The sequence below is a fragment of the Lichenostomus cassidix genome, chromosome Z, assembly GCF_008360975.1.
Source record: "Lichenostomus cassidix isolate B80296 chromosome Z, HeHo_3.0, whole genome shotgun sequence".
Lineage (NCBI taxonomy): Eukaryota > Metazoa > Chordata > Aves > Passeriformes > Meliphagidae > Lichenostomus > Lichenostomus cassidix.
In genome coordinates this window covers 29192502-29220358 of record NC_139511.1, presented here as the reverse complement: position 1 = coordinate 29220358, position 27857 = coordinate 29192502, and the positions used below count along the sequence as shown (strand labels likewise).

General features: G+C 46.0%; 1 long non-coding RNA gene across 1 annotated transcript in view; it reads right to left on the bottom strand.

Moving 5' to 3' along the window:
- Positions 1-3205: 3205 nt before the first annotated feature.
- Positions 3206-27857, bottom strand: part of LOC146424615 (uncharacterized) — a 56526-nt gene continuing 31874 nt past the window's right edge. The window contains exon 3 of the long non-coding RNA XR_014846721.1: positions 3206-3584. This is a non-coding gene — a long non-coding RNA (uncharacterized LOC146424615). The remainder of the gene's footprint in view (positions 3585-27857) is intronic.

The following is a 27857-nucleotide window of genomic DNA, read 5'->3' as shown; positions in this document are numbered from 1 at the left end:
CTTTCATCATCCTTTCACCATTCCAACCCAGTACCCCACTATCTTTCTTGTAGAATATTTTCCTCAGGTCTAGGTTTCTCTTGTTGAAACTTGATCCACTCTTCTTAATTGTTAGGAAATCATAGTACTTCAGATTGATTTCTTACGATTTTGAGCAAGCTTTCTTGGATAAATTCACTGGGGAGTAATAAAGACTTTGGCCCTGAGACAGTTTAGTTATTTCATTTGGGCTGGGTCAGGCATAATGGGGCAGAAGCTTCTGGATGAGGAAGCAGGACAAAATGCTGTAAGCACACATCAGCCTTGTTTTATGTTTATCACAGAATCATAGAATCATAGAATCATAGAATCATAGAATCACAGAATCATAGAATCATAGAATCATAGAATCATAGAATCATAGAATGGTTTGGGTTGGAAGGGGAACTTGCAGTTATCTAGTTCCAACACCCCTGCCATGGCTAGACCAGCTTGCTCAGAGCCCTATCCAACCTGGGCTTGAACACTTCCAGGGATGGAGCATCCACACCTTCTGTGGCAACCTATCCCAGTGCCTCACCACCCTCATAGCAAAGAATTTCTTTCTAATATGTAATCTAAAACTACTCTTTCAATTTGAGCCCATTCCTCCTTGATCTGTCCTTGACCTACCCTTCCAAACAGTCCTTCTCCATCTTCTCTGCAAGTTCTCTTCAGGTACTGGAAGGGTGCAATTAGGTCATCCTGATGCCTTCTCCTCTCCAGGCTGAACAGTCCCAATTCTCTGAGTCTTTCCTCACACAAGAGGTGTTCCATCCCTCTAATCACCTTGGTGTCCCTCCACTGGACTCACTCCAACACATCCATGTCCTTCCTATGCTGGGACCCCAGAGCTAGATGCAGAGCTCCAGGTGGGTCTCACCAGGGTGGAGTAAAGGGGAAGAATCACCTCCTTCACCCTTCTGGTCACTCTGCTTTTTATAAGAGTTACCTTTGAAATACAGGTTTAGGATCTTTTTTTCAATTTTATTTTATTGTTGTTAATCAGAAATCTATGGCAATTACCGAACATACAGAGAGAAAACCTTCCTTTCATTTAACAAAAATGATACCTGGTTTTCTTAACACAAAACAGGTTTTTACCTATGCTATTAGGTCAAGTCATGTTTCAACAGAAATTGAAATTAATTACAAGTCTATAGTACAGCTTTTTAAAATCTGCTTTTATTTATATTGTCTGCTTAAAGTCTTTTGAATACATATAGAGGGAAAAAAATCAGAACAGACTTTCCATCCTGAAACTGATTTTTTTTAAAACAATTAACACAACCAATAAGCAAATGGGTTTAATAGCCCTGAGGTGACCACTGGATTTCAAGACCTCAAAATAACTCCTATTACACAGGAAAAAATATGTTCTGCTTCTCTTTCTCCCAGATTCAGCCAGATTCCTCAACTCCCAGTAAACTAGTCACTGAAATAACTTTGGTATATAAAGGAAAAGCACAAGGATATTTTTTGCTGGAGTATGTACATGGGCATCAGGCTGATGCTTCCTGAGCCACTGTGGCTAGGTTTTTCAAAACAGCCTTTCACAGGTCATGTTTAGCCAGTTCCTGAAAATGTAGAAGAGATGTAAATCATTTGACCAAATGTTATCAAATGTAGTTACCTTCAGTATTTATTATATTATGAAATTTATGTCCATTGAATGGGTTTTCTATATTTATATTCAATATTTGCCTAAGAAAAATTGCATTCACTTGAAGTTACAGAGAAATACAGCAGCCTGAGAAAGACAATGGCATTCTCTTCAGGCAGGGATATCCATCTTTCTCTGCAGACCCAGAAATTAAGCAGAAGACCTTTATAAGTCACAGGCAATAAATGAGGTATCAAAAAAAACGCTGTACAGCAGCAGACCATTTTTTTGTGTACCTTTGTTTTCCCCTGTAGTTGTCATATAATGAAATGATAATGCAGTTTTGGAAACCTTTTAACCATCAGAGTCAGAATCCATGGAGTTGTTTAGAAATTCTCCTCTGGATTCATATTTTCCTGTGTTCATTTTCCTGTGGCATCTTTCTTCATGCCACTAACACCACGTACGTGTCTCTTTCAGGATGTCTCAATGCTTAGCCAAGAGAAGCACAGCTGCTTTCCATTTCCTTGTGACCTTGTAAGAACCATTAGCTAGTCACGCAAGAGAGAAGATAAAAGAGCATCTGAACAGCCTTAGGGCTTCTTGACACAAAAGGGCAAAAATAGATACAATTCTTTTTGTAAATATCTGCATTTCCAGACTTGTTAACATGACTAGGCATTACAGGAAGAAATCATCTTCAGCTGCAGGACCCCTCTGTATCCTGCATTTCTTTCGCACCTCAGAAAAGGAGCTAGCTCCAAAAAGATACAAGATCTGGGTGCAGAAGGGTTTCTGGATGTTCTGTAAAGGATCTAGCTTCATGCCTACCACACCAAGCCTGGGTATGAACCATGTGTTTCCCAATGCAGAAATGGAACTGTAACCAAGCCAAACAAAGTTTGCCAGGTTTGTCTCCTTGCAAGATCATCACAGCACAATCAAAGCAGAAGGTACTGCTTTTCCCTTCCAGCAGTACTACTCAAGAGGCAAGAACAAGCTCACTGGGTCCTCAAGGCTGGTGCCACACCTTTACTTTTATTCTTGTAAATGTCCTAAGAGATGATAGACTACTAGAAATAAACTTTCTCCAAACGTCTTCAACCTCAGCATGCCCTGAAAGTGTGAGGAATATTCAATGTGGAAATGCCAGACTGGTACAGTTGTCTGCACTGCATAAAGGACATCCAAGGGCCCTTGGTAATGAGCAGTGTAGAACAAAGCCTCTTCTCCCACAAGGCAGCCAGCATGCAAACTTCAGCTCACACTTCATCACCATCTTGGGTACATCCAGCACAAAACACTGGTCTGAGAAAAAGGCTAGCCTCAAATACAAAACACAGTAGTGCCTAGAATAATCCATGAGCATGTTGCTACAAAAGACAGTATTTTAGTCAGTTTTGCCGTACATTTAAGATACAATTATATCTTCAAAGCCACAGACATCCATGAGATGAAGGGAGGGAGGGAGGGAGGGAGGGAGGGAGGGAGGGGAGGGAGGGAGGGAGGGAGGGAGGGAGGGAGGGAGGGGAGGGAGGGAGGGAGGGAGGGAGGAAGGGAGGGAGGGAGGGAGGGAGGGAGGGAGGGAGGGAGGGAGGGTTGGAGAATAAGAGATGCATGAGGTTACACAATGACAACACACCACCTATAGATTGCTTCCTCTTCGCAGAAGACTCCAGCTGACAGGGTCTTACTGTTTGAGAGGATTGCCTTTAGTCGTCCTTTGCAATTGTTCTAAACTCCAAGTAAACAGGAATATCTCTGCTCAAGAAAGTTAGGAAGGGAGACAAAGTGCCTCACATTATCCTTAGACAATCAATACACCTCTCCCATTATATACATGGAGACAGTTCAGCAGGCATTCAGAGAAATATTGTTGTGCTAACTGCAATGCTGGAGGATTGATACATTGAATTATATGGAAATCCTCTCTGGGCAACTCTGAATTCTCCTAGATTGCATCCTAAAAGAAAGAAAGCAAAACATCAACATGTTGAGCTAAAAATTCTAGTTCGTTTTTGTGTGAGTCAGAGGTCTTCTGCAACAGTGACTTTCCCCATAAATAGAAAATTCTGGTTCAGTTCCATTACTGAGACAATATCTAGCAGATTCAAAGCATCGCAGAGATCCATGCATAGCAAGTGTGCTGAATTTCTGTGAAACAAGCACCAACTCCTTATGGTAGGGTTAGCACTCATTGCACCAGAGATTGACTTTATGGTTTAAAAGATAGAATGAAGAATTTTAAGGTCGTTTTTTACTGCAAGCAAAGTCTTCATACAAAGATGATGAATAAATGAGTGCTTTTTAAAACAAACAAAAAAAAAACACACAAAAGAAAATAAAGAAACAAACTAACAGGAACAAAATAAGCAACAACAACAACAAAAACAAACACCCTGTAACCACTTGGCAGCAAAAATTTATTTTTGTAAAATATTTTTGGAGATTTCAGAAAGGGAAAGTGACGCTTTATCCATTAATTTTAGCTGAGGACATGTCAAATTTTTAGTTTCAAATGCTGAAAAACATTTTACAAGGGATTTTGGAAGACTAAATACTGTGCAGATTACATTTAACATATATGCCAGCTCTGAAAGGGACTCTACTCTCCCTGTTGGCTCACATTTGTGTCAAGTAGCAATTTGCAAAGTTCTCCAGTAAAGTGAGAAATTCAGTGCTAATTAATGCTTTTTAAAAGCTCTGTAGGTTTTCTAGTTTTCAATTTCAGCTTTAAAAACACAGGAAAGATTTCTGTGTTGACAAATCTATCCTGACATCAGGTCACAACCCTTCTGGAGGCATTAATAATTACCAATAGACTGGAAGCCCAGAACACTTTATGTATTATGTGGTCTGATGGTGATATTTTACAAGTTCTTGTTAGACAGTTGGAATGTATTTGAGCTTTTAAAATTATGACACTTATGATAAACACTGTAAGAGGGTGGTGGATATACTGCAGGATATACTCAGGATTTTTCCATCAAGGAAGGTGAAAAAACAGTGCAATTATTCATAAAACACTGTTTTCATATCGCTGTCTTAAAAAAAAATATAAAAATTGCCTCTTATGTTGTGTTCCAAGCAACATGGAAATGTTCTGGTTTTAATCAGCAACACAATTTTTTCTGTCTGAGCCAGCTCTGGCTTGCTCTATTTGTTTTTGTATGAGTATGGCAACCCTTCAGACCTTTAGTTTGCTTGTTACTCTGCCCTGTCTCTCTTACACTGTTTGATTTGGGTTCCCCACCTGGATTATGAGTACCTTATTCTGAGAAAAGGGCATTATGTATCTTGAGAACCTTTATTTGCAGAATTGCAGAATGTGGTGTTTTGGCAGCATTGCACAGAGATGAGTTTGACAGTATGAGTTCTCTGTTCAAATCAAACCCAAATATTACATTAATTCTAAAATGAAATGCTGAGAATCTGCTTTTTAAGCAGAATCAAAATATTTTGACCTATCACTATCATTTGCTGTAGAATAATATTTCACAACATTGACATTTTCCACATATTTGCCATTTACTCAAGAACATAGGCTGGGGGAGATTTCCAGCACTCTCCAGTACTCTTCCTTTGCTTAAATCAGGGTCAACTAGATAAGCTTGCTTGGGGACTTCTCCGGTAAAACACTGGATGCTTTCAGTGATCTCCCCACTTCTCTTGTGGGCTGCACAGCTGTCAAGGGAAAGACATTTTTCCACACATCAGATGAGGATTTCCTGTAAATTTATGGCCACCATCTTTTATTTTCTCACCATCCAGAAAAAGTCTGTACCTGTCTTCTCTGTATTTTCTCTGTGAGAACGGCTCACACCCCATCCCCCCTTCCTAGTAAAACTGGTAACATGAAAATGTGAGTGAAAACTGTGTGTGCACATGACACACTCAAAATTGCCTGAAATGGCTTGTACCCCAGCGTTCAAGAGGAGGATGACCATCAGACAGATCAAACCATAACCAGATTACCAAGCAACTTCTGCACACTGGGAGAGTCAAATAGAAAAGCAGGAAAGGAGCATGAAATTGTGGTGATGGGGAGCCCTCCTGGAGGGGAGCAGTGAGGAAGAGCAGCAATCAGGCCAAGTTTGGCATTGCAAGAAACAGCACTGCTGGTACCACACCCTTCATCACAGACGAAGGCGTCTCCACAGCCTGGAAGATCAGCCTCCCCACTGATAGAACTGCACTGCAGCTGGCTGGGGCTCGATGGCATGCAAGCCCACCCCCGTGCACAGGGACCATGTGGCACCTTTGCCACTAGAGTGGGCATATATGGGCTTTATGGAGCAGCATAAGCCCCCCAAAAGATTGTCTATATCTCCTGCAGTGCAGAGGGCAAACGTGGCAGGAGAATCACATTGCCAGGAAAGGGAAATGCATGAAACTCACATGTCCAAAGTGCTGGAGGGAACTGCATGTAATTGTGTGAACGTGGAGGGGATGTGGGCTTTTGGAGGTTATTATTTTGGATGTTGGAAAGCACTTAGTCATATTTAGTAGTTTATCTGTTGTAATGCTGATAAGAGCGTCATAGACTCAGAGGATGGCTGAGGTAGAAAGGGACCTCTGGATGTCCAGCTCCCTCTCCTCACACAGGGCCAGGTAGAGTCAGTTGCCCAGGACCACATCAAGTGGCTTTTGAAGATTTCCAAGGAGGCAGAATGCACAGTCTCTCTGTGTGACCTGTGCCAATGTTTTATCAGCCCTACACTGAAAAATTACTTCCTGGTATTCAAGAGGAATCTTCTGTGTTTCATTTAGCACCCACTGCCTCTAGACCTCTCACTGGGCAGCACTGGAAAGAGCCTGGCTTCATTTCTTTCCAGCCTCCCTTCAGGCTTCTGCATGCATTGATAACATTCCCTCCTGAATCATCTCTTCTCCAAGCTCAGCAGTCCCAGCTCTCTAAATCCTTCCTCATGTGAGAAATGCCCCAGTCCCTTTAATGCCATAGTGATACTTTGCTGGACTCCCCCCAGTATGTCCATATCTGTCTTGCACTGGTGATTCCACAAATGGAACCCAATTTCAGCACTCATGTGGTCTCAACAGTGCTGAGCCAGCTTCCTCAGTACTTGCAGATGTATCACATCAGGACTCATGGACTTCTCTATGCCCAGTTTGCATAAATATTCTCTGACTTGATCTTTTCAGCCATGCTCTTTCCTCCAGAGTTTCTCCAGTCTCTGGGCCCTGGGATTTCTGAAGGCCAGTCTTGCCAGTAAAGTCTGGGGCTAGGAAGGCATTATGTACTCAAGTTTTACAATGTCCAATCTCAGCAGGACTCCCACTTCATTCAGCACTAGGCCCACATTTTTACTGGCCTTCCTTTTGTCATTATGCACTTATAAAATCCTTCACAGAAGCTCCAGTCTGGATTCTGAATGTATCGTTCCTTCAATAATTATGTATACTTAATAAATCAATCAACCCCTTGGATATTCTTTGATAAAAACTAAGAGAATTGACCAGTTTTCTCTTGAAATGTCCAGGTAGATGTAGAGGCAATGCAAGTGCCCCTTCACATCTTCATTCACAGGCTGATCAAGAGGTTTTCTTTTTCTTCAGACACCTCTCTAAAAGTCGTACTCTCTGTCCCCTCCACTGACTTGCAATGGAAAATATGAGACACCTTCCAATTTTTCTGCTGTTTGCCAGATAGTATTTACTAATGAATATCTGTCCCCACACCTGAAAATCCATGTTACCGGTCCTTCATATGATGTACATGCAATTTTAACTCCTGGGAATATGCAGCTGCTGGCAGAGTGCATAGCAATCCTGAGTACTTCAGTATCTGCTCATTATTTTTGCCACTCTGTAGGGAGTGGTGCACTTAAAGTGCCTTGTCTCAAAGAGGCAATTTTGTTCTTCATAAGGCCTGAAGGCTTAAAGTGCATTTTATTCTGTCAGTGTGAGGGTTATGATAGACATTAGCATCAAATGGGAACAAGAAAAAGAAGCACACAAAGGACATACAGATAATTTTGACTTTTTAAATGCCTCGTCCTAAGTTCATGTAACATCATTAGACAGCCTTCGATCTCTCCTTCAGGAAGCAGGAGTGTAAGGAATCACAAAGCTTTATCTGTCAGCTTTCTGCCAGTCCATGATAACTAGCACTTCTATTTTCAACTCCTTGCAAAGTTTTAACTTTGCAGTGACAGATATGGGAGGGCACACAGCAATCCATACAATTCAACTTCTGCCTCTTTCTGTTGTTAGAGTTTCTTCATTAGTGTGCTCACAGCATCCTCACAGTCTGTTTTCCTCACAGCATCCTCACAGCTATTTGCTGGTTAATCTTGAAAGGACCTCTGACTACACATGATTTAAGACAAAGAAAAAAAATCTCTCTATAAGTCACCTGATTAAACTCACAGACATTTTCTGAGCATTCTTTAGAGAGCTGTCTGAAAGGAAACCACGGTGACCTCAGGAAAGAAGTGGTTTCAAAGTGTTATACCTTCTTCTGCTTTATATGCTTTTTATTTTCTATATGACTTTGTAGTGCTCTTGTGAAGGTTGGGAGGTACAAGTTGAATCATGGAAATTGCTATAGAAAGAGTGTTTACAAGTGCAGGTTGTTTCTCCCTAAGTACAAGTTAAACAGTTTGGAATGTAAAGATCTGTCAGTCAAGTCTGAGGGCACTGAAGCAGTTGTACATGCAGTCCTGTAAATCACTGAGTACAGGTGTAAGCTCAACAATGAAAGGACTACTTCTGACACAAAAAACATCGTCAGATGTTTGAAAGCAAGGTCTTTATTATAGACCCAGTACATCTGATAAATCAACTTAAACTGCTTTGTCTATTTCAGCTGTGCTCTGTCTAACAAAATATAAAAACATAAATGCTTCTTGGAGCTATCCAAAGAGTCAAAAACAGGCATAATTTCCCTGTTTCTGATTTCATGGGTTTTTTCCAAAACATCAGTGGTACTTGACATTGGGCACTGTTTAATCAGTTCATGCCAGAATAAAGGAATTTTTTACTGGGAAGGAGAAATTAGGCTGGAAGCCATGCTTTGTGGCAAATACTTTTTGAAAGCTTCAGCAAAAATGTGGAAAAATGAACAAAAAATTAGAAAGTGGAAGAGAACAGAAACTATCGAAGCAGCACTTACTGTCATAATGAAACTAAAAATACTCATTGTTCTTAATCCAATGGCCATTATTCTTAATCCAGAAACAAAGAGCTCAAAGCAACAGAGACTTTCCCATGAGCAGTCTGGGGTAGAGTGATGTTATTGATGTCACAGCTATAAGGTAGAATCTGATCCAGTACTACAAGCACAGAGAAGAGGAAATAATAATTTTGAAAAATATATTACAGTCTTTGCCCTGGCACAAGGCAGACTGGAATAGTGATCTAGATGGAATAAGTACATGTGGTCATTCCACATCAATCACAAAAAAATCTAGGTAAAAGAAAAATCTTAAAAAAGCAACTATAGGAAAATGTCAAAGATCCTTCAGACCAGGCATCACCAGGAACATGCTGAGCCTTCCATGTGAATACTAAGCTCTTACAAACTGCTCTCAGAAAGATAGAATTGGAAACTTCATCAAATGAGCAAAATTCAAAGGAGGAGGAAATGTGTCTCTCCCATTGCCTAAAGCCACTGTCCAGTGTCTCATGGGAAATATCCTTGAAATTATTTTTATCCCTATAAACAGTTTTGACCTATTAAATTCACAAAGGAAAATATTCCTCAGTCTTAATTAAGTCCATTTTCTTTCACACTTCCTCACAGATGACTTAACACAGTCAAGCATCTAGGCTGCTCCAATCAGCAAAGCCACTAGCTGGACAAGGCAAAACGGGCAAAAGCACCATGTGAGGAGGGCTAGTGTACTCTGTTTGCCTTTAGAACAGCTGCACCTATGTGTACCATTAGAACAAACTTAGCTAATGCAGATGCTCTGTCTTCTAAGGACAAAACAGAGTGCACACGCAGATGCAGCCACAAGACGTGGAGAGTTTACAGCTGAGCTTCTCAGAGTGAACAGAAATCTGGGTCCTCTGGTATAGAATTAGAGGTGTCTGCCTTCTTAAAGCCAAGGAGAACATATTCTTATCAAGTGGTCCATGCGGGGATCTGAACCAAAATATGAAAGGATATTAAATGCTATGTGAAATCTAGAAGTTTCCTCATGAAAAAAAAACAGCAGTCACTTAAAAAACACTAATAGCAGGCTAGAGGAAAAATACTACCTCTTCCTTTAAGCCAGAAATAGCCCTGGCTGCAGTACAGATATAGGTACAATGGAAGTTTAAAGGGATTCCCAAAAACATATTGCTCTTCAGCAGAGTTCATGTGTTTTTTGTGCTTGCAAGAAGTAGCAGTGCAGATTCTTCCCTGAGCAAGCAGTTTGGGATCCCAGCTTACATCCTGGCAGAGAGAAAATAGGAAGAGCTTTGAAGGATGTTAGTGGTGACAGATCTGATCAGCCATCCAGCTTGGCAAGTGGTAACACAGCTTCACTGTGCACTGCCTATTTTCCCATGTACAGAGCTTTCTGTCAATGACTGGATTTCTACCGTCTCTTTTGCCCTCTGATTCCCAACCCAGAGACTCTTCTTGTAACTCAGTACAGACTTTCTTATTGTTCTTTGGCCATTCTACACTGGAATTACCACTGGCCAGTCTTTTTCATTAACTCTTGCAAGCTGGCACTTCCAGTTTTGGAGACCTTGTGCACTCTTTGGTTAACATAAAATGGGACCTAGTCCATAAAGAGGGGTCTTTGCAGATGTAGCTGAAAAGTGAATAGGTTATGTTTGCAGCAGGCTGCCCAAAATCCCATTTCATTTGTGGTCCTGGTGGCCTGCTTTCTACTCCAAGTTTTTTCTTGCATAGCTGACTACACTTTCTCCTCCCACCCCTATGCTTTTCTGGCTCACACTGTGATCCCCAACACAGCTCCCCTGCTTATTTTTAATTTTTTTTTTCCCCCACCATCACACTCAAAAGATAGGTCTCTTAAATGTCCCTGATTCATGAAGATGTTTGCAGGTGTTGGAGCTATCGCTGCCGGGAAGGCCATGGACAAAGCACTTTAGAAAGGCTGAAAGAGAGGCTTAGCACCTCAGATCTGGGTTTTCCTATGCAGAGTGCACACTTTCCCTAACCCAGTTCAGTCATATGCTTCTAGAAAATCACCTCTTCTGTACAGCATAAGGATAGAAGCGACAGCAGAGCATCCTCTCAGCAGCAGAGCTGTGGTTACATCCTGTGAAGGACAAGCAAAGGGACACAGAAAAGAAGAAGGGGGCTGAAGTTTGGCAGGACAATCTCCAAGCAAATGGTTTTGAATGACCAAAGTACTAGAAGTGGAAATCTGACACACAGACTTGTCATTTCAGGAAGAATAAATAATCTTGAATTAAATTCTGGAAAAAGCTTTTGTATGAGTTCAAAATGTTCATTTCAAGCACTTTGAAACTAAGAATCTTACATTTCCAACTGGGATGTCCTGTTATTTCAGAATCTTCTGCAACATATCTCAAAGGCCAAAACTCAAACTTAACTGACTATCTTGCAGTGGGGTCTATGTTTTGGGGAGGAGAGAAAGAGTCTCTGTCATGAAAAGTATTAATTTATTATGGGGAATTGAGCAGTAAGGATAATTCATAGTAATGTAATGAAGCACAAAGAGAGGGACATACCACTAATTCTCAGGTTTTAATTTTTTTTATCTGTTTTGCTACAGAAATCAAATACAAAAAGAAATATATTATTCTTCCCTTCTCAAAAAGGCTTCAGAATCAGTTTATTTCAAGTACCCATAGAAAAGATGAACCATACATAAGGAAGAAGAATTATAATGAACATGTGTTTTCTAACGCACTGAAGATGGTACAATGGGAGGAAGACTGTGAAATAACTGGGGATTTCCTGTGGGTCCACAGCATGGTTATCCCACCACATGGAGCAACCAAAACCAGAAAATTTTTTTTTGACACCTGGTCTTTCAGCCTGACAGGGCAAATGTTAGGGACATCACAGAGAGAGATTATATCTGAATAAAAAATGAGAAATTATTTGAACCCTCATTGTTAATTTAACAAATGTCACCAATATATATATTATCTTTTTCTAAAGCCAAAATCTGCCGGGGGGTTTTTGTTTGTTTGTTTGTTTGTTTGTGGGGGTTTTTTTGTTTGGTTGGTTTGGGTTTTGTTTGGTTTTTTGGTTTTGGGGTTTTTTTGTTTGTTTGGGGGGGGTTGGGGTTTGGGTTTTTTGTTTGTTTGTTTGTTTATTTTTGGGGGTTTTGGGTTTTTTTTTTCGTCCTGTGTCCTTTAATTTCCTCTGCTCCTTTCTGGTGTTGAAAAAAATGAAATATGAGACCAAAATTGGTCACATGATTCTGAGAAGCAGCTTAAGCAGCTTCCATATACCTATACAGTTTTCAGCAGACTGTCAGTTCCACTTGATCTGATGGCCTGAGTAATGATGGAAATGCTGACAGATATCACTGTTTCCAGTGCATTCGTTCTTTGCACTACACCCAAACCAAACCTGGAGGAAAGTTACTTTTTTTTTAGCTGATTGTTTCAGAGGAAAGAGAAGCAGATCCATTTCTTGTACTTTGAATATGGAAATATCATAATACCACTGTTCCTGACTAGAAGAAGACTATTCCCTGCTTTATTGCAGTAGCAAATATCCATGAGCTATGAAAATCCATGCAGTATCCTGGCTGTGAAAGAGCCATAGTACTGAGAGAAACTGATATAAAAATTTAAATACCAAGTCTGCATCCAGAAGAATTCTATAATATCCAAAGATGGCAGAACACAGAGACAGTCCCTTGTAATATCAGCTCAAACTATGTAGCCATAATAGAACAAAACTCAGGAAAGGAATATATTGCAGTAAAAAATTAATGGGCTGGCACCATTCAGCTATGAACACAAAAGCAGCTTTCTTGAATCAAATTAAAAACTGCTGCTAGGGCATCCTGTCCCCACTTGCAGCCTACAATAGATGTCTAAGTGAAGGGCAAAGTGACTCTTCATTTTATTATACATCCTAAACATCTGCCAAGAGAAGCCTTAAAAATCTTCCTGCACTGAAATATTGGACTATGGAAATACATTTGTTAAAGTACCCAGGAATAAGCATATTCCTGGGTGCCCAGGAACAAAGAGTTTTCAATCCCATCCTGAGACATCTTACAATTCTGACAAAATCCTGTGACAGCCAGTTCCACAACAAAAGTATGAATTATAATAGTTCCTTAGACACAGGTGGCTTTCACTTAATTGCCACAGGAAAAAAAGGAAGTGGATTAAATACAAGAAAGATAGAATTTGATAACTTAGCAGTAACAATAATGCTAAGAAAAGGGGAAAAAAAGTACTTGTAGTTGGTAGAAACTAACTACGTATTTCTGTGCTCAATTCAGTTTAATTTCCTCACATTTGTCAAAGCTGCGCTTTGACAAATATTCACTTTGTTCACCAATAAAGCTGTGTGATCCAGCTCCAAGGAGAATCATAGTGTCTTCCTTGGTAGGAAATTCTCCCTGTAGCTGCAAGTACTCCCAAATATTGGTACACCAACAGAGAACAGCTACAGCGTCTACATGGTGTCATCAGTTCTGACTCAAAGCAGAACAACAGTGTTGTGGCACTAATGCTGGAGACCTTTCTCCCAGTGGTGCCTTATTCAATGTCAGGAGTACACTTGCATGTCATTGTCCTTGCTGTTGTTTAGACAAAGCCCAAAATCCTTGGGTAAATACAGTAAAGATGTGGAGAAGGGGAGCAGAGTCTTCAGTAGACCTGGTTATAGTACAGATTTACTTTCTCGAGAGGCTGCTGAGACATTCCCTTAGTTTCTCCTCCATGAGAACCAAAAAGGCAGCTCTGCTGGATGTCTGCTCTGCCAACCAGCAGCTCACAGCTCCAAGATCCTGAAGACAGGAGACCCCAGAGCCCTCTGCATCCTGGGCACATGCTTAGGCCAGGCTTGGCATGCTCCTGTCACCTCCAAGGGCACTCAGCAGCATGGTGGGCCAAGACCTTTGTCTGGGGCTGCCCAACAGGCTCAGAGACAAGTTCCAAGGGCCAGAAACAGGAACATCCCAAAAAGGTGCTGGAAAAAACATATGAGAGGAGCTGCACAGTGCCTGCCTGTGGGGGTGCGGCGGCCCGATGCTGCGGATCCCGAGTCCCCGAGGCCGGCGGTCGGCGTAATCCACGGGGACGCTGCCGAGGATGCCATCGCCTGGGACTCGGAGGAGGCCGGGCCGTAAACCGCTCTCTCCCTCCCCTGGAAAGTTTTCCTAAGCTTATTGGTTTAAGGTTTGCTTCCCCGCCCCTATCACCGCCCCCGCTGCTTGCCCACACTAGAATGTTCTACTGCCGGGCTTCCCCCATGAGTTGCTTGTAATCCCCTCCCTACTTATATTTCATTTGCTCCCCCGCTTGTCCCTCATGTTGTCCCGGAGCCCCGTTGGCTCCACCCCTGCTGTTCCTCCCCGGGAAACCCCGTATTTCCCCCTAAAAACCCCTTCCCTTTGTTCTCTCGGTGTGGTGTGGCCGCGACCCCAGCCCCGCCGGGTTCTGCGCCCGGCAGCTGCGTGGACCGCCCCACCCGAGAGCCCCCCGTGTGCCTCCCCCGCGCCGCTTCTCCTGAATAAACTGCACACTGCTGACTCTCAACTCGTAGCACTCTCTTTATCACGGGAAGCGACCAGCGACTCCACGGCGTTCCTGCCCGGCAGGCACCCGCCTCCGCCGCGTGGTCCCCGCCGCTCCAAAGGAGCGACCCTGGGAACACCGAGGCTGACTGCAGCCGCCTCTGGACAGAGCCGAACAGCCGGGAGGGCTGAGAGCTTGGGCCAGGTGAGGCCCCCGAGGTCTCCCGAAGCCCCGGAAGCTCGTTGGGGCCAGGCGGCCGGACCCCGCTGGACCCTTACAACTTCAAGTGGCGCCGTCAACGTGACCCTCCGAACCTGCTTTCGCTCCTTGGAAGGGAAGAGTGGAGATCTGTTGTTCCGCCACCCGGCGAGTTGCAGCACCCTCCCTGGACTACATCGAGAGGTGCTCCTCGCCGGCACCGCCAGCCCCGTGAGCCCCGTGAACCGACCGCACCGCTTTGTGTTCGGGTGAGTTGGTAGGGAAAGGGGTTCCCTAGCTTGCCCTCTTTTCATTTAATTTTTCGTTCGGATCGGTCGGGTGAGAGTTTGGTTCGGCTAACCTCTATCTCGGGTGGAAAAGATGGGAGTTACCCTAACCAAAAAGCAACGAGAATTTTATGTTTCCGTTAAAACCTCCCTCCGAGTAGCGAAATTTTCTTTTCCCTCCCCGCTCCTAAAACGCTTTGTTAAATTTATTTTTGCCGAATTTCCCGATGTTTCTCCCCAAGATGCTAATTCCATCGATTTTTGGCGTGGGGTCCGCTCGCGCATGAACCAGCTTTTGTCCCGGGGGGACAAGCGAGTGGACCAGTTTTTCGGGATTTTAACGCAGATTTTCCACGCTTTCCGTCCCTCCCTTCGGAGCGCGGGAGTCCCTGCTAACCCTTCCCCGTCTGCCCGTTCCTCAACTAACCCCAGCCCCTGTCCTTCTCGAGGCGACCGCGGCGGCTCAGAACGTCCGCGGACCCGGAGTTCTCATCTAGTCTCCGGCGCCCCCGCGGTCACTTCGTCCCCTGCCTGGGAGGGAGAACGCGCGACCCTCTCGGGCACCCCCGGTTCTGTCTCTCCTACCCCCTCTTCCCGAGTTGATTCGTCCCTGGTAGTCCCCCGCAATCCCCGCTGTGTATCCTTTTGTCTCCCCGGAGAGCCACGAAGGAGCGGCGGCTGGCAGCAGGATGGCGCCTGCCGCGTGGCTTTCCCATCCCCCATCCCTTCTCCCTATAATTCTCCCGTTCCCGCTGCTTCTTCGGCTTTCCCGCCGAGCCCCTTCCCTGATCCCTCCCCCTGGGCGGCCTATCCATCACCGTGCGGGCACACCCCCTCCCTCGGACCCTCCGCCCCTGCGCCCAACCCCTTTATCCCTACCCCGCCTACCTCCCCTTTCCCACCGAAACCCCACCTCTTCCTCGACTCCTCCCCGGGACCTTCGTCAGTCGCCCCTCCCTATGATCCGCCCCTTCCTAACCCCTCCCCGGAGGCGGGTCTTCCCGGTTCCCACGGCTACCCTTCTGGCGTCCGCCGGAAGGCCGCCATCTTGGATCCCCTTTCCCACGATGACCGGAAGGAGGCCATCTTTGTTGGTCCTCCAACGGTCCCTGACCGGAAGGAGGCCATCTTTGTTGGTCCTCCAACGGTCCCTGACCGGAAGGAGGCCATCTTGGATGGGTCCTCCGGCTTGGCTGGGAAAGGTTGTCACCTGGATCTGGAACCGGAGAGCCTCCAGGCCCCCTTCGCCGCACCAGTCCGCGTTTCGGGGCAACGCGATCACCCACGGTGGGAGCCCTTTGATAGAGCCGCGCTCAAAGACCTGGCCAAAACGCAAAAGGAGTTTGGCCGGGACTCGAACTATTTCAGAGCAGTCCTTCACGCCACTCTCACCGGCGTCCCTCTAGTTCCCTCCGACATCAAATTAGTGATGCCTTGTCTACTGTCCCCCGTTGAATACCAAGAGTGGGAGGACGAGTGGAAAAGGCAGATCAGGGGGCTAGAGCGACTGCTTCCTGGGCACGGCACTCCAAACGGCCCCACCTTCGAGTTGTTGTTGGGTGAGGGGGATTATTCTAAACCCCAGACGCAAGCCCGAGAGATACCCATAGACATTCTAGTGTCTCTCGCTGGTGCAGCGGAGAGGGTACTGCTTGGTATCCCTCCGGTGGATGCCCCTACCATCCCCTACTTGGAGATATTCCAAGGGCCTGACGAGGCCTTCCCCAGTTTTGTTGATAAATTAAAACAGGCCATCGATCGTCAGGTCCCTGACCACACCATCAGGGAGCAGCTGCTTGTGGACGGGGCAATCACCAGATCCAACACCATCTGCAAAGAAATCATATTGTCCCTGCCACATGACCCACGGCCGACCATCGCCCAGATGGTCAGTGCCTGTCGGCGCCTGGCTGCTGTCAAGGCGCTGAATGCTAACACCTCTCAGGCACTGGCCATCCGAAACACCTATGCCACCTGTAACCGGTGTGGCAAAAGAGGACACTTCGCCGCAGACTGCCCCACGCCGGTCGAGGAAATTTCCAAGTTCTCCCGCTCTCCTGCTCCTGCCCCTGCCCGCGCCCAGCGTCCTTCCCCCATGTCCCTAACTGACCCTTCCTCGTTTCCACCTCCCTTCCCTGCTGGCCAGGGAAACTGAGAGCGCAGCGTGAGATGCCGGCCTCACGCTGCCAACAGCCACCGGCCGGCCTCGACCCCACAGATTTCCAGCAGGCGTGGGTCGACGATGACTGTACCATACCCGGATGTGACTCCTTTCTTGTTAAGCTAAAGTGTGACTTTCCTGACACTCTTGTCCTTGCCATTTCAGATGCGGACGCCGGACCCAAAGGGATTGCCATCATCCCTTCCTTGATCAGAGTGGATGCAGAGGGGTTCTTTCCACTCCAGGTTGAAGTTGCTGACCCCCCTCTTATCCTCTCTAGGAATCAGGTCGTGGCCAGGATCAAGGTCATCCCGTTCCACGCTATCCTCACGGAACGACCGCTGGTTGCCTGGTCCGAGGCGGTTGGTAAGGACAGGCCAATGCTTACTTGTGGCCTTTCCCAGAGGGGAAGCAACATCTCCCTTACTGGCATGATTGACACTGGTGCGGATGTCACGGTCATCTCCTCGGCGAGTTGGCCGTCGGCATGGGCCAAGGAGCCTGTGGCTCAGTCGTTGAAAGGTGTGGGAGGATATACTCCTGCAGAGCGGAGTTCCATCCCCGTTCTAATTGAAGGCCCCGAGGGTCGCATCGCCACCGTGCGGCCATTCATCATCAACTCGGGATTCAACCTGTGGGGGAGAGACACTATGTCCCAATGGGGTGCCCGAGTCAAATTGGCTCCGGCTCGGGATTTTTTGATTGGGGTCACTGGTGAGCGCCCGACCCAGCCATTGAATTGGCTCACTAATAAACCTGTCTGGGTCGACCAGTGGCCTTTGCCTATACACAAATTAAGAGCGCTCGAAGAGCTCGTTGAGGAGCAACTGGAGAAGGGGCACATCGTGCCCTCGACCAGTCCATGGAACTCGCCCGTCTTCGTTATCAAGAAGGCGGGAGGGACCAAATGGAGGCTCCTCCATGACCTCAGAAAAATAAACGAAGTCATTGAGGACATGGGGCCTCTCCAGCCCGGGTTGCCATCACCTTCAATGCTCCCGCGGGACTGGAAGATTGCAGTGGTGGACATAAAGGACTGCTTCTTCCAGATCCCCCTGCACCCAGACGATGCGCCCAGGTTCGCTTTTTCAGTTCCCTCCACCAACAGGGAACGCCCAATGCGCCGCTATCACTGGCGAGTGCTCCCGCAAGGGATGAAAAACTCCCCCACCATTTGCCAGTGGTATGTGGACAGCATTCTCGCACCAGTGCGAGAGGTCACGAGTGAGTCAATCATTGTCCATTATATGGATGATGTATTGGTCTGTTCGCCAACCGAAGCCATCTTGCGGACAGCACTCTCTAGAGTCGTGGGGGCCCTAGAGAGCGAAGGGTTTGAGATCCAACCCTCCAAGGTCCAGGTGACGGCGCCGTGGAGATACCTGGGAGCAAAAATTGAGGAGCAAACAATAACACCCTTGCCGATCAAAATTATTGACAATCCATCTAACCTGCAGGAAATGCACCAGCTCTGTGGTGCCATCAACTGGATTCGGCCCCTGATCGGCATCTCCTCGGAAGACCTGGTCCCGCTGTTTTCCCTCCTGTGTGGAGATCGCGACCTGACCTCCCCAAGGACACTGACCCCGGAAGCGCGGGAATCCATCAGAAAGGTACAGAACGCCCTGAAAACATGTCGCGTTCACCGATGCGACCCCAAATTGCCCTTCAATTTGGCCATCCTAGGTAAAATGCCCCACCTGCACGGGCTCATCTTTCAATGGGACCTGAAAGACATGGAGAACCGACTGCTCATTGTTGAGTGGGTCTTCCTGCCTATCTCGTCCCCCAAAGTTTTAGTTTCGCCACTGGACAAAACGGCGCAGCTTGTTAGACGAGCGAGGTCCCGCCTGTCCACCCTAGCAGGACGTGAGTTCGCATACATCCACGTTCCATTTGATACAAAATCATTCGAATTCGCCTTGCTAAAGAGTGAGGAGATGCAGCTAGCACTTGAATCGTTTCCCGGCCAGGTTGTTACCTGGTTTCCAAAACATAAGATATTCGCAATATCTGAACTAAAAATTGTTCTTGACCGGGTCCAAAGTCGGACACCCCTCAGTGCTCCGACACTTTTCACTGACGGCTCGGGCACATCAGGAAAATCGGTGATCGCCTGGTGGAACCCCTCGACAGAGCGGTGGGATTGCGATGTCGAGATCATTTCTGGGTCCGCCCAGGTGGCCGAGCTCGCAGCCGCCGTCAGAGCATTTGAGCGCTTTCCGGGACCCTTCAATCTGGTTACTGATTCGGCCTATGTAGCGGGGATCGTTTCAAGGGCTGAGGACAGTTGGCTGTCCGGCTCCTCCAACCCAAAAATTAATTGCTTGGTCAAGAGGCTCAAGACAGCCATTTCCCACCGTGACCAACCCTTCTACGTGATGCATGTGCGTTCACACACTGACCTTCCGGGTCCAATCACAGAAGGGAATAGGGTGGCAGACGCGCTCGCTGCGCCCGTGCATGTTGCCAACGTGCCTGATCGATTCCAGCAGGCATCGCTGAGCCATGCACTCTTTCACCAAAATGTCCCGGCCTTGAGGCGAATGTTTGAGTTAACAGTGGACCAAGCCAAGGCCATTGTGGCGGCCTGTCCCCATTGTCAACCCCTCCAGATTACATCCATGGGGTCTGGAATCAACCCCAGAGGGCTTAATAGTGGGGAGCTTTGGCAGTCAGATGTCACGCACGTGCCTGAATTTGGCCGACTAAAATATGTACACGTGAGCGTAGACACCTTTTCAGGCGCGATCTTTGCCACCGCACATTCGGGGGAAAGGCGAAGGATGCGATTTCGCACTTCCTGCAGGCCTTCGCCGTCCTGGGTATTCCTAAAGAGGTTAAGACGGACAACGGTCCGTGTTACACCTCTGGACCAGTGAGGAAATTTTTCCTCCAGTGGGGCATTTCCCACACCACCGGGATTCCCCACTCAGCCACGGGTCAAGCCCTGGTGGAAAGGGCCCATCGGTCCCTCAAGAGGGTGCTTCAGCAGCAAAAGGGGGGACCAGAAACAGAGACCCCGGCAAATCGGCTCGCCAGGGCTCTTTTTACTCTAAATTTTCTCAATTGCTCAGATAAGGAGCCAGACCCCCCGGTGGTTCGCCACTTTGCCAACCACACGCGAGCCAAGCTGAAGGAGCGCCCCCGTGTCCTGATCAAGGAACCGGACTCCCTAAAGATCGTGGGTCCCTTCCCACTTATCATCTGGGGGCGTGGCTATTGCTGCGTCTCCACCTCTGAAGGGCCACGATGGGTCCCAGCTAAATTTGTCAAGCCTTTCCTAAAAGCAGGGCCACTCTCCCCGAGACCGGAGCCAAAGGACGTGACATCGGCCCACTGGCGCCGCAAGAAGAAGGCGGAGACTCCACCTTCCTCACCTCGCCGCCTCCGACCCCACACTAGCAAGCAGAGCGTCTGAGTCACCAAGAGTCCATCCCGCAGTTCCCTGAGCCAGCCTCCCACTTTCCTTCCCCCTCTTCCCTATGGCCTTTCCGTCCTCCCTCCTCCTCCTACCCCAACACGTGTTTCTTATGTTAATGCTGTTTTGTTTATCTCCACATTCAGTGGCCAAGATGCGCACCGTCACCCTCGCGCACCTTTTCCTCCTCCTCTTGACCATCGTCCCAGTCCAACCGTGGGTTGTGAGGCAGCCTAGCTCCAACGTCTGGGTGACTTCAGCCCGTGCCATGAACCAGGAGCAAATGTGTATCCGTTGATTTTTTGCTCCTTGCGCATGGACATGGCTGTCAACAGTTTGAGGGGCTCTGCTGCTTCAACCTATCCTCCAGGAGCCGTAGCATCCACCAGAAGCTGCAGGATATGGACGCCTTGATAAGAAACATCACCTTCGAGAGCAGCCTCTGGTTTGAAAGCACCGTGGATGGCGTCCGTCATGCTGTGAACTCCACGCTTTCCACCGTCGGAGGATGGGCCCACAAAGCACTGAAAGGACTGGGACTGCCCGAATGGGGAGCCACGCTTTTAAAAGACTGCATTATTGTTTTATTGGCTATTGCTTTAATTGCTGCTTCATTTGCATTGATTAAGAAATATTTAGTTAAGCATATTCGCTCCTTATTTAGTAAAGAAGGGGGAGGTGTGGGGGTGCGGCGGCCCGATGCTGCGGATCCCGAGTCCCCGAGGCCGGCGGTCGGCGTAATCCACGGGGACGCTGCCGAGGATGCCATCGCCTGGGACTCGGAGGAGGCCGGGCCGTAATCCGCTCTCTCCCTCCCCTGGAAAGTTTTCCTAAGCTTATTGGTTTAAGGTTTGCTTCCCCGCCCCTATCACCGCCCCCGCTGCTTGCCCACACTAGAATGTTCTGCTGCCGGGCTTTCCCCATGAGTTGCTTGTAATCCCCTCCCTACTTATATTTCATTTGCTCCCCCGCTTGTCCCTCATGTTGTCCCGGAGCCCCGTTGGCTCCGCCCCTGTTGTTCCTCCCAGGGAAACCCCGTATTTCCCCCTAAAAACCCCTTCCCTTTGTTCTCTCGGTGTGGTGTGGCCGCGACCCCAGCCCCGCCGGGTTCTGCGCCCGGCAGCTGCGTGGACCGCCCCACCCGAGAGCCCCCAGTGTGCCTCCCCCGCGCCGCTTCTCCTGAATAAACTGCACACTGCTGACTCTCAACTCGTAGCACTCTCTTTATCACGGGAAGCGACCAGCGACTCCACGGCGTTCCTGCCCGGCAGGCCCCCGCCTCCGCCGCGTGGTCCCTGCCGCTCCAAAGGAGCGACCCTGGGAACACCGAGGCTGACTGCAGCCGCCTCTGGACAGAGCCGAACAGCCGGGAGGGCTGAGAGCTTGGGCCAGGTGAGGCCCCCGAGGTCTCCCGAAGCCCCGGAAGCTCGTTGGGGCCAGGCGGCCGGACCCCGCTGGACCCTTTACAACTTCACCTGCCAGTGCTGCTGCTCAGGGTACAGGATGTTCTGTGGCAGTCGGTGGCAGGGCAGATGGTATGCACATAACAGAGTCTGAAGGACTGTGAGAAATGCACCACTAGCAGGGATTGAGTCATCACCCTTTGGGGACGAGAGGACACTACCTGTGTGCACAAGATCTAGGCTCCCAGGCCTTAGAGAGAGGTGTCCTTTATCTGGAGACACAGTCCAAAACTCCTTCAGAAAAGAGTGATGCCTAAAACAGGGCTTCCGAAAAAAGAAGGCCAGACAAAGTCAGGAAAATAGAAAAATATTAATTTATTAAAGGCCTTTAGGTGCATTTAGGAAAGACAGAGCCTACTCAAGAGGCTACACCCAAAATGGATGAGGAGTCACAAGTTCTTCACATTTTATAAGTTCTGTGTATTAACACATTGGGCCTCAATTCTCCAATTACACCTTCAGGTGATGATGTCAATCACCCCAAGCTTGCTCCCTCCCTCATTGTTCACATATCTCGGGACTCTGAGGTAGTAGTGTCCTTGGATTTTCCAACTGAAAGGAATTGTTTTGTCTAAAATGCTGAGAACAGGGCTTTTAGCACTTTATATGGAGCCCAGAGCTACACACCAAAACTACAGATACATGAAAAATAGGAGCTAAAAATCCTTAACCATTGAGAGGATCTCTCTCTTTTTATGGAAAATACAGGCAAAACAATTGGAAGTGCCTGTATAAGATTGTCTCTAAGACACTGAAAGCATCTTCGAATAAATAATTTTCCATGGCAAATGTGTGTTCTATTGAAGGAGTGGTTGGGAATACCAATGGCTAAAGTAATTAATCTGATGTATTAGGGGTTTGCCTGTAATAAGTAAAAGGGAACAGATAAGAATCCATCAGAACAAAAAGAAACATTTCCCTTGCTCAAACATATTGATAAATAAGGTGAAATATACATTTGAGGGTTTAAAAAAGTTCCTAAGGGTGAGGAAAAATTTTGTCACTGAAGTACTCCAAGTAACTCCAGCTTGGGAAACAATGCTTTGGGGTGGATTTGTTTTAACGTTGTGCAGAACTCAGCAGCAGAAAAGAAAATTGCCAAATTTACCACCTCATATTTTCAGACACAGCTGTGAAATTTGGATACTCAAATGACATATCAGTGAAAGGCACAGAAAGTTTTTTCATTCAACAGCAAGGACTCCTGAGTCCTTGTACAGCTGAATGATATAATTCTCACACAACGCTGTGATACAGCTACATGATAGGAGGTCACTGTATTTTGGATTAATAATCTCTCTACACCGCATCGCATATTTATTTCTAGTAGGCAATCCAACCCAGTTTTGGAGTTCAACCCTGGCTCAGAGCTTCACCAGCAATTCACACCACCTGAAAATCAGACAGTCCTTAAGTGCCCATCAAAACTGCTAATTCAAGTGAACTTGGACTCCCAAGAAGGATAGAAGACTCTTCCTTTGACAAGGGGCTAAAGCAAATCCTCCAAGAAACATCAAATAGCTGTGTCTGTCCTGGCCAGGTACCCAGATAGGTACCTCTAGGACACTTAAGCATGCAGAGGAAGAGAATACAATTCCCACCAAAGCCTAGACACCTGCATTGAGAAGTCTGCTTTGTTAGGTTTGCAGGAAGAAGTAAAATCAATGGAATTCCTGGTTCCATGTGTTGACAACAGCCTCCTGAGTCAGGTAACATTGCTCATCTTCAAAATTGCATATTGTAGTATTCAGTTGCCACAGTAAAAATGTCCTCCACAACACTCTCCCTTGCTTTTTTTCCTGCTGCCTGTCTCTCTTTCCTGTTTACTTCTTTTTCCTTCTCCTCATTGTCTTTGGATATCAGTTTTATGTTTTGCTCCAGCTTGTGCCCCAACTTCATACCATTCCCCTACCACATAATTTTTAGCCTCAACCCTCCAGCACTAGTCATGGAATAAGCTGAAGAGGCTTAAATTTTGGTTGATATAGGATGGAAAACAATAGCTCCTCAAAGCTGGTCTACATTCTTCTGCATCCAAAATTACAGCAACGAAAAGTTGAGTCAATTATTTTCCTGGAGCACTTAATATTGCTTCTGCATGTTTCTCAAAAATCTTCATCTATTACTCTCTCTCTTGAAACTGAATCTTGCCAAAGATCTAATTAAGTTACAAATTGTGCAGTAGACCTATTACTCCTGTTCATCTCTTCTCAAGCTAATTACTTTCTGCATACACTTCTTTCCCGTATTTCCGGTTGTATATGGAATTTTATGTTTTGAAAACTTATTCAAAGAACAAAGGGGAAATTTTGACTTGTCTGCCTTAAGACTATGAGTTTGATTAAATTTTTCAGGCAATGAAGTTGCTATTTAAATGGTATTTTCCTCTTTCATTTACAGATTTATTAGCAATTACCAGGTTTTTTTAAAACTTGGACCTTTTAACAATTTTTATAACAAACAGGTCCATGCATCTCTCCATAGACTCTCCATAATCTTAGAATAACTAAAAGCTTTTGCTGGAGTTTTATGGGGGAAATGGTGGGGGTTTTTGACTTTCTTTACATTGCCAAGTGTATTGGATACAGGTGTCCAGGTTCTGGCAGCAGTGGGCTGTAACATGGTCAGTGAGGGGAGGGGCCAGGGATGTCCTGTCACAGACTTGGACACTTTCAAGCATCTCCAACAGACCCACTCCACAACACAGGTTCAAGGAATGAAGGTGAGCAAGGGGAAGGAAGGAAGACTAGAGTTTTCACCAATCTGGTAAATGCTTGATTCTTTGTCATGTTGGTTTCCAAAGGCCAAATCAATAATTCCATATTTGCATAGTCACATATTTTATATATACATAATTGTATTCTAATAGCAATGTCATAGTCATATAATGATATATACTACAGAATTGCATAAGGTATGTATTTTCATATTTACAAAAAGATATGTATAAATTATTTATATTTTATATGCCTATATAAATATTACTGGTATATACACATAACAAACAAAGTAAATCTATTTAGATTGGCAATCAATTAAGCTCATTTTCCCAGATCAAGCTGTTTTTTCCCATAATGGTAACTGGTAAACACCACCCCTGTTTTTACCTCACTCATGAGCTTCACTTTCATTCTTCCTACTCTCTCCTTTCTTTCCCAGTTGGGTGGTGGGAGTGAGCAAGTGGTTCAGTGGGTGTTTCGCTTCTGTACCAACCCACCAAAAAATGAATGAAAACTAATTATAGTCATCCCTTTGCTGCCTCAAGAAAAATGTGTGTCTTAAAGGCCTGAAACTTAACTAGCTTCTGCTGTATTTTCACTTTAAAAATTGTCAATGCAATTTCTTGTGTAATTTTGAACAGTATTAATTTTCTTCCACTTAGTTTCCTACCTTCAGCTCTTAAAACATCAGGAGGACAATAATAAATTCATTTTCTCTAGATCCAGAGGGTGCATTTTCTCTCACTGGTTATATTAATCAGAGGGAAAAAACTAATATTTTGCCTGCTTTACAGACAGCTTAAAATCCAGTGGGTTTTACCCATAGTTATTCTTGGTATGTCAACAGCAGAAAATCATTCTTTTTGTAAGCAGAAGAGTGCTGAAAATACATTCTACACAGAGGAGGATCTAGTATTCCCAAGAAGTTCCCTTCAGCTTGAATTTACTCAGATATAATCTCTATAATTACTATTTCTCTAACAATAAAATAAACACAGGTTATTTCTGTGCCCATCTGTCTATCAAATCTTCCTCCTGCGTGTTCATTTTAGAGATAGGCAGTTCACTTCAGATTTATCTCTGAGTGATGCAAATGCCTTCCTTCCTTCCTTCCTTCCTTCCTTCCTTCCTTCCTTCCTTCCTTCCTTCCTTCCTTCCTTCCTTCCTTCCTTCCTTCCTTCCTTCCTTCCTCCCTCCCTCCCTCCCTACCTCCCTCCCTCCCTCCCTCCCTCCCTCCCTCCCTCCCTTCCTTCCTTCCTTCCTTCCTTCCTTCCTTCTTCCTTCCTTCCTTCCTTCCTTCCTTCCTCCCTCCCTTCCTCCCTCCCTCCCTCCCTCCCTCCTCCCTCCCTCCCTCCTTCCTTCCTTCCTTCCTTCCTTCCTTCCCTTCCTTCCTTCCTTCCTTCCTTCCTTCCTTCCTTCCTTCCTTTCTTCCTTCCTTCCTTCCTTCCTTCCTTCCTTCCTTCCTTCCTTCCCTCCCTCCCTCCCTCCCCCTTCCCTCTCCCTCCCTCCCTCCTTCCCTCCCTCCCTCCTTCCCTCCTTCCCTCTTTCCCTCCTTCCCTCCTTCCTTCCCTTTCACCCTTTACCCAAAACCCACTGCCATGTGCTTCTATAGGACATCAGGGTCTCACTTACACAAATTTCCATGCAAAATATGTCATTTACAAATAAAATGCAGTGAGTATTTGCAGACCCTCTGACTTCAGTTGCTGCATTCAGCCTCAAGTATTTGCAGGTTTTGACTGTTCTATTCCCCTTGGGGGCAGAACAGCACATTCCTGAAGACAGTACAGCCTTGGACATCTATGGATTGATTACTCAAACTCCACACTCATCTGATGAGTGGATTTCTCCAGCATAATCCAGCTGTTAGCTAGCACCTGAAAGAGACGGCAAGGCCCTGAGCAACATATCTTTGAAGTTGCTTTCCAGTTTAATGCATAGGAGGAAGCAAAACACTGTGTTGTTCCATTCCTAGTGCATTATTTGGGTAATAAATACCTGACCTTTTCCACTATCACTGGGTAGACCATGTGTTTCCTCTAGAAAATGCAAAGTCAGGCACACACAGCCTTTGCATGCCAATTTCAGCAGCTGAGAATTGAGATGGTTTTGCTCTTGAAGTGTCAGAGGGTAAAAAAAAAAAATGTTTCACCTCCTCAACGCTCCAAAGCCCCTCAGTAAGCAAGGGGAAGATTGTTCTAGCAGCCTTTTCTGCAAATGCCTTCCCCTTCCCAGGCATGATATGAGGCAGCTGCCTTGAGAATTTGAAAATCTCATCTTAGTGCTGTATGAACTGATTCTGCACCTATAGTAGGAGACTGAAGAAACCAGACATCAGTACAACTATTATTTCCAAAACTACCAAAAAATTAGCATATACCTTGCAAAAGTGAAATCATTTCTTCTCCTTAGTCCTTATTCTGTAAGAACAAATGAGCAAAATTCTGCCTAATTATTAGCTGACAAAAATGCCAATTCAGACATGAAGGAAAATTAGTTGCTTCCAAAGGATAGAGTTTGCCAAGGCATTCTAGCATCTGGTTCATACGTCAATACAAAACATTACTATCTTAGCTTATAGCTACTGATTTTTGTGTCCTCATCAAGGCTTGCTGTGAAAAGTCAGCCTTTCAGCTACATCCCAGGGTGAAGAGGGGAAAAAACAGGATGCAGAGATGACATCTTTTTACCTCCCAGGAAACAAGAGCTGCATATTCAAGTGGATGGTTGAAGGAAACCACAAACACCTTCCCACTTCACTTGAGAGATCACAATGAGGCACAGTATTCAAGTGGACATACTTAAAGGCAAGAAGGAAACAACAGGAAAGTTTTAATCTGTGCCACCAAGCCATGGGCACAGCCTCTGTTTCCTTGCTCTTGCAGGCTAGAAACACACTGACATCTGGATGTGTTGGAGTTGCTTTGCATTTGAAAAGCAGCTGCAATGTTAGTGCAGAGGCAGGAGTATCTAGTGTCAGATGTGCAACATGGGCTGCAAAAAAACTTCATAAAAGAGATTTCAAATATCAGTAGAGCATCATGAGAGACTTGCATAAGTTTCTCCTTGATTTGTTGGATTACAGTTAGAATTACAGTGAGCACAGAGAGTTTGACCATGCTGTGCTTTGCAGCCAGCCAGAGCACCATCCACCATGCAAGACAGCTGTTCACTGTGCATGGCACACTTTTGTCTTGCACTGATCACCCTGTGAGCAGCTGTGAGCCACCACCAGAAATGGGCCCAGCCCAGCACGTGAACAGTGGGCACCACTTGCCAGTGTCCAAACTTTTAATGGACACAGTGTCCAAAGATTTAATGCC